Source organism: Puma concolor, chromosome A1 (genome assembly GCF_028749965.1).
Source record: "Puma concolor isolate L17-30 chromosome A1, mPumCon1.1.hap2, whole genome shotgun sequence".
In the NCBI taxonomy this organism is placed as follows: Eukaryota; Metazoa; Chordata; class Mammalia; order Carnivora; family Felidae; genus Puma; species Puma concolor.
The window spans coordinates 102,700,016-102,706,419 of record NC_141667.1 but is presented as its reverse complement, the minus strand read 5'-3'; the positions used below and the strand labels follow the sequence as shown (position 1 = coordinate 102,706,419).

The following is a 6,404-nucleotide window of genomic DNA, read 5'->3' as shown; positions in this document are numbered from 1 at the left end:
TACCCTCGAGACGCTCCCGGTCTGTTGACAGGCAAGGAAACGGCTCCCCAAGTCAACATGTGGAGAGTGACTGCCATGAGAATACAGGAGGAGGGCTTGGTCCAGGGGCGGAGAGAGGTCAGAACTCTTCACAGCTGAGGAGGAGGAGCCAGGGCCAGGGGGGGTGCAGTGGGGGGTGGAGGAGGGATGGCGTTCCAGACAGAAGGAAGTCCTCGAAGTGTAGTCTGGACCCCCAACACTCTCTGTGAACACTATGTGGGACTGTCCTTGTGTCCGTCTCTTCCTTCAGCTGCCTCAGAGGCTCCCAAGGCCGAAGATGCACCTGGGCCTGAAGAAGACACCTCCAGATGGGCTGCACAGCAGGTGGGGTGGAGGATGGGGACCCTCCAGGCAGGAGACACAGCATTAGCAAAGACCACAGCAAGAAGGCATGGCACCAACTTTTAAACCAGACCGCTCCTATCAATCAGCTCTATCATCTGGAACAAGTTGCTTTGCCTCTCTTGAATTCTGACAACAGAGCAGGCAGAAGAATATGCCACAGAGTGGTTATGAGGACAGGGTGAGACACCTGAGGAATATCTAATCATAAGCCCTTCCTATGTGCACGGCCGGAAGGGAGAGTCAAGGTCCCAACCACCCTCTCTCATTCAGCTGTCTGTGTTTATGACGATACCAGGTGAGTCTGCTGTTGTATGCACGTGTGTGTGTGTGTGTGTGTGTGTGTGTGTGTATTCTTTATATGCATGTCAGTATCTTCAACAAATGTTGTCAAGTCAAAAAAGTAAGTTGCCGAACAGCGTGTTTAGCATGCTACCACGTATAAACAATGCTGAAGACCTTGAAGAAAGGATTTGCATTGGTGCCTTTGAGGAGAGGAGTTAGGTGGCTGGGAGACAAAAGCAGAAGGGAAACTCTTTCTATTTACTTTTTTGTACAGTTAGAATTTTGAACCATGTGAATGTGTAACCTACACAAAACATTAAATAAAAAATAGTTGCCTTGGGGCGCCTGGGTGGCGCAGTCGGTTAAGCGTCCGACTTCAGCCAGGTCACGATCTCATGGTCCGTGAGTTCGAGCCCCGCGTCGGGCTCTGGGCTGATAGCTCAGAGCCTGGAGCCTGTTTCCGATTCTGTGTCTCCCTCTCTCTCTGCCCCTCCCCCGTTCATGCTCTGTCTCTCTCTGTCCCAAAAATAAATAAACGTTGAAAAAAAAAATTTAAAAAAAAAAAAAATAGTTGCCTTAAAAAGGTAACGAACGCTGGTTGTCCCTTGATGGATGCATGGATAAACGAAATGTGGCACATACATACAAAGGAATATTATTCAGCCCTAAAAAATAAGGACATCTGGCACATGCTACACTATGGATGAGACTTGAGGACATTATGCAAACTGCAATCAGCTGGCCACAAAAAGATTAATACTGCATGAGGACACTTACCCGAGATACCAAGAGTAATCAAATTCCCAGGAACAAAAAGTAGAATGCTGGTTGCCAGGGGCTGCAGGGAGGGGGCAATCGGGAGCTGTGGTCTAATGGGTACAGAGTTTTCATTCTGCCAGATCAAGACAATTTTGGAGATTGCTTCTTATACAACTGTGCAACTAAATGTAGTTAAGATGGTAAATTTTATGCTGTCTATATCCTACCACTACTGGATTAGATTGATTTCGTCACCCCACCTCTGCCGGCTCTGAATGCAGCTGGTAGTGTAATGTATTGGAGGATTTCAGGTGTCTGCTTCTCTGCCCGGCCTCTCCCTGGCCCAGATTTCCCAAATACCTGATTGCAAATCCAGATTATCTGATTGCTCTCTGCTTTCGTTTTTTTAATCTGAAAAGCAGGAACTCGATTTCCCAACCCTGATGCCTTAATTGGATTATTATATATCGGTGCTTTTCCACTCAGGTTCCCAACCATTATGATAAAACCAATCCTCTTGGATTGTCTAACCTCATTATACGACCTCCCCTCTCCCCAGGCTTAGAAGAAGGCTACCAAGTTATCGTGTTTAAAATGCTTTGAGCCCTTGATTTAAATAAGGCTAAGTATAAAGGATCCTTTTGACTATTGGGCATACCTGATTGTATATCTTGTGAACACTGTGATGGTTACTCCTACACAAAGGAGGGACGAAAACAGAGAGCAAAGAATCCTCTGGCCAAACCGTGAAGTCAGCCCTCAAGCGCAGAAGCAGTGTCAGTACCCTGAGCCTCACCAGCATCATCAGCTCCCTGAGAAAGGTGGCAGAGAGGCGGGACAGATGCACAAAAGGCTGTGTTTGTTCTCTGGATGTTCCTGCCAAATACTGTTATAACACCCTGCCTCTAACTGGCAAACCAAATAGTGCACGCCATCCTCCTAGGCTAAAACTTGTAGGTTACATTATACCCTGAAATTAACATTAAAAACCAAACTACTTATTTTGAAGTGCTTTTCACAACTTAATCCCTGACTGGTGTAGTGGGGAGTGGTCAAGAGGGTCTTACCTCCCATCACCACGCCCCCCCACCCCCACCAACCTTCCCTCCTCAGGGGGAGAACTCAGATGGAGAGGAGTAGTCATTCTCCTCTCCTCCCTTGACCTAGCTAGATTGACCTGAGTGGGATTTCTAAGGCTGTGCCTCATTCTTTCTTGACATACCAAGTCTAAATTCCATTGCCTGCCTTTCCACACCCATTATGACTGGACTCTACCTTTCCATCCAGCCAACTTCTCAGTCTCTCTTGCCTCATCCTTGGGCCTGGGGGCTTGGGACCCTGTGAATCCTCCCTTATGCCTCTCTTGCAAAACCAGGCACCAATCCAAGCCTCCACCAGCCCAAATCTATCTTTTCCTCCTCTGAATTCCTATGGCATTTATAGTTAACACCCTACAATTTACTGAATCACTTAATTATATCCTCTTGGGTACTGGTAGTGATTACATCTTGCATTTTACTCTGGCCTCCTGAGTAGATATTGAACCCCAGTGGGGCAGAAACCATACTTTATATATATCTATTAGGTCCAGAGAGCACGTAATAATAATGGTGGCCATTTATAAAGCACTCAGTGTATACCAGACAGTACTATACGTATGCAATTTATTTAATACTCATAATACCTCTAATGAGGCATAGTAATTTTATGTCGATTTTTCAGGTGAGAAAACCAACACACAAACAGAGTAGCAAGGACAAGTGGCTGATAAGGGTTGAGTCTGGGGTCAGATCAGTGGTCTCCAAAGGCCTTAATCCAGACTTTGACAGATATAAGAAAACTGAAGTCAAGAAAATACTTTCCTGGGATCATCCCCTTATGAAGGCGGTGAGCTGGAACCACACCCAACGATTCTAAAACATGTAAGCTCCACTATAAAGGGAGCTCCTGGGAACAGGGACTTTTGCCAGTTTTATTGACTGGTGTATCAGCAACTCTTGGAGCAGTGCCTGGCTCACCCACAGTAGGGTGCTCAATAAAATATTTACTGAACGAACAAGTGAAATCTCACCTGCAAACCTCCACCAAGTGCCCATCAAGTGTAAAGAATTGCTAACAGCAGGAGAAAAACAATGTAAAAAAAAAAAACCACTCTAATTTGCTTGACTTAAATCCACTTGCTGCAGAATACTAGAAAGAGAAATGTGTCGCAAACCTAGGTTCCCAGCGTGATGCCAAATTTGTCCTTTTCAGCTTGGGAGGGCCGGGGGGGCTTCCCACTCCCTGTCTGTTCCTTTCCTTCAATCCTTCCTCCGTGAAAACAGTCTGCCACCAAACAAAACACACAAAGTCCCAAAATGATTATTTGAAATTATCTGGATTTTTTTTTTTTTTTTTTTTTTTTTTTTTGCCCTATGTCATAACCATGTAAAAGCAATGAAAACAAAACCAAGACTTTTAGGTCTAATTACTGTCAAAAAGTCATTCTCTCCAGTCACTTTGATGGTTTATTTCTTTTTAAAATTCAGCATAGCCTTACAGGAGTATGAGGGAGTAACAGCTGGCATATGGTGGTGACAGTGGAAATTAGAAAGGACTGGTGTCGGTCGAGGCTTTGTGATTAGCTGGATGAGGGCCTATAAGGGTTCCTGACAGGACTTCCAGGACACCCATAGCATCACTGAAAGGTCAGAGAAATGGAGGGGTCAAGTTCAGCTGGAAGGAAAGATAGTGAATTTTACTCTCCTACAAGCTCGTTATGCTCCGGCCTTACTAACCACTTTCAGTTTTTTTTTCAAACCACATCACCTTCATCTATTTGAATGAATGAGAGAATATTATTTCTGGAATGTTCTTCTCCCAAATGCCCCCATGGCTTGCTTAGTTTTGACATCACCTCTTCAGAAAGGCCCTCTTGAACTGACCTCACACCTGAAGTGGCCATCTAGTCTTGTCCCTTCTCTGTGTTTTCTTTTCATCAAGGCTCTCGGCACTAGCTGAAGTTTTCTTGTTTGCGTATTTGTTTGTGGTCTATGTCTCCTCAACTCTAGTGTGAATTCCAGGAGAGCAGAAACATCTTCCTCGACTCAACCACACTGCATTCGCAGAGCCTGGATGAGTGTCAGGCACAGACAAGGCGTTCAGGTGGAAACGTCAGGTGGCAACATTCAGCTCACAGTGGAAAATGTGGGTCTTGAGCTCAGGGAAGTGGGGCAGTTTGAAGATGTGAGTCAGGACTGTAAGCCAAAGAGCCAAAAGCAGGCACAAACTCTTTAAGTCCAATTTGGGGTAATTAGCTCAAGCCAGTGTAAGAAAATGCTCCCCAAAAAGCATTTTTCTAGATCAAAGTAAGAAGAAACAGCTAAAGTGATCCTTTGTCCTTTCTTTGAGGAAGGTTGGCACAGCTTCTGTTGCTTCCAGTAAGACTGTGTACAGGTGTAAAACTGGAAAACATTAATGAAGGGAAGAACTAAAAAGTAGTGAGCATGTGCTCCAGTATCTTCAAGTTCTCTGCCATGTGGCAGCTGTCCCGTGTCTTCATTAACACAACAGTCAATCCCTGTTGTAACTTGTGTACTACTATGGACGGGGCTCCAGAATATAGAGTTAAATGAAAAAGGCAGGTGCAGGGGCACCTGGGTGGCTTGGTTGGTTAAATGCCCAACTTTGGCTTAGGCCATCATCTCACAGCTCGTGATTTTGAGCCCTGCGTTAGGCTCTGTGCTGATGGCTCAGAGCCTGGAGCCTGCTGCGGATCCTGTGTCTCCCTTGCTCTCTGCCCCTCCCCTGCTCTCTCTCCCCCTCTGTCTCAAAAATAAATAAACCTTAAGAAAATTTTTTTAAAGGCAGGTGCAGAGCAATGTAAATCATATGCTACCTTTTGCATAAAAAGGATGAAATAAAGAAGAATTTACTTAGATTTGCGTGAACACTGGAGAGATACAGACCAAGGTAATAAATGTGGTTACATATTGAGGCAGGTGAGGTGGGGAACAGGATAGCTAGGCACAGGATGGGAGCAAGCCTTCTCACGGCATACTTTTCCATACTGTTTTAATTCTTGAACTATGTGAATGAACTAACTCTTAGAAAAAATAAAATTGCTTGAGTTGCATTTCATTGATGGTCATTTGGGTCATGAAGCTCAATGATCACCTCACCAAAGTTTGGCACAGGTGATATTAAAGATTCAAGCTGGGGGAGGCATCTCAGAGTAAAGAGTACAAATGAGAGAGGACGTTATACTCACGTATTCACAGATGAACAGAACTGGGAACCGAGGTGATGTTTCCAATTCTGGAGGCAGACTCCTGACTTGGTTTTGTTCTTCATAATCATTAAAATGACTGCACTGAGAATGACAAAGGTTAATTATTCTTTCTCGCATGAATAATGTCATGACAGGTGAAAACTCATCTAAGCTACACAAACTTGGGTAGGTCTGAGCCCTCGGTTAAGCAGGGGGAGAGCAGTTTGTTTCTCAGCCTTCTGCTGCTTTGGTCCCTTTATTGTTTGTGATAGAAAAACTTGTAGTGGGAAGGAGGGGAGGGTGGGTGATGGGTATTGAGGAGGGCACCTTTTGGGATGAGTACTGGGTGTTGTATGGAAACCAATTTGACAATAAATTTCATATATTGAAAAAAAAAATTTTTTTAAAAGAAAAAGAAAAACTTGTAAACGGAGTAAATGCCCACCAGTAGGAGTCTGGTTACATAAATAAGTAAATGTGATGCATGAATACAATGGAATCCCATGTGGCCTCCCCATTAAAAATGATAATACATCTGGCAATATCTACGAAAGTTGAACATACATTTACCCTACAACCCAGCAATCCCACTTCTGTGTACATACCCAACAGGAACGTGCATATATATTCACCACAAACGTGCAGAAGAATGTTCACAGCAGCACTATTCATAACGGTCCCAGACGGGAACCTACCCAAATGTCTGTCGAAAGGAGGCTGGGTGAGTAAA

The 6,404-nt window shown here is 44.5% G+C and overlaps 1 long non-coding RNA gene across 1 annotated transcript; it reads right to left on the bottom strand.

The window, feature by feature from the left end:
• Positions 1-1,449: 1,449 nt before the first annotated feature.
• LOC147584336 (uncharacterized) lies at positions 1,450-5,777 on the bottom strand. The gene is made up of 3 exons (XR_015255358.1): positions 5,675-5,777; positions 3,641-3,750; positions 1,450-1,558 (listed from the first exon to the last, which is right to left on the bottom strand). It is a non-coding gene; the product is annotated as an uncharacterized LOC147584336 (long non-coding RNA).
• Between the last annotated feature and the right edge of the window lie 627 nt (positions 5,778-6,404).